Genomic DNA, 681 nt, shown 5'->3' with positions numbered 1-681 from the left:
TGCAATAGAACCAGTACTCGAATTACTTTTTCTAGGCTTCATTCTTTGATTGCTTTCTTGCCACTCTTCGTGGTTTTTTTAGATGCGATCAAGAATATTCTTTGCTTCATCATATGTTTTGTCTAAAAGACCTCTTGTTGCTGCTGCATTGGCAGCTGTCTTCGATTCAGAGTTGAGTCCATGATAGACCATTTGGAGGCAATCAGGTAATCCATTATGTGGGCAGTCGCGTACTAGTCTCTTGAATCTCGCCCATGCGTCACTGAGCAATTCATCTTCTTCTTATTCAAAATTGGTAATCAATTTCCTCCTTCTGGCATTTTATGTGGGAGGGAAATACTTCTTCATAAATTTCTCCACAACTTGTTCCCATGACGTTATCTCTCTTGGTTCAAGAGAATATGCCCATTTTCTTTCTCTATCGCGTAGTGGAAATGGAAATAACGTGAGTCGAACCTCTTTTGGGGAAATATTAGGGAACACAAAAGCGTTGCGAATTTCAATGAAGCTTCGTAGATGGCCGTTCGAATCTTCACCATGCTGTCCTTTGAACTATCCTATTGTTTGTATCATTTGTAACATTATTGGCTTCATCTTGAACCTTAATCCATCCAATGCTGGTCTCATGATTCCTGGGGAGAAATCATATAAATTTGGTGACGCATAGTCCCAGATGGGTCT

General features: G+C 40.1%; 1 non-coding gene across 1 annotated transcript; it reads left to right on the top strand.

The window, feature by feature from the left end:
• Positions 1 to 208: 208 nt before the first annotated feature.
• Positions 209 to 315, top strand: LOC120087470. The gene has a single exon (XR_005484610.1). It is a non-coding gene; the product is annotated as a small nucleolar RNA R71 (small nucleolar RNA).
• The last annotated feature ends 366 nt before the right edge of the window (positions 316 to 681 follow it).

This window comes from Benincasa hispida, chromosome 9 (assembly GCF_009727055.1).
Source record: "Benincasa hispida cultivar B227 chromosome 9, ASM972705v1, whole genome shotgun sequence".
NCBI lineage: Eukaryota > Viridiplantae > Streptophyta > Magnoliopsida > Cucurbitales > Cucurbitaceae > Benincasa > Benincasa hispida.
This window is presented reverse-complemented; position numbering and strand designations above follow the sequence as displayed.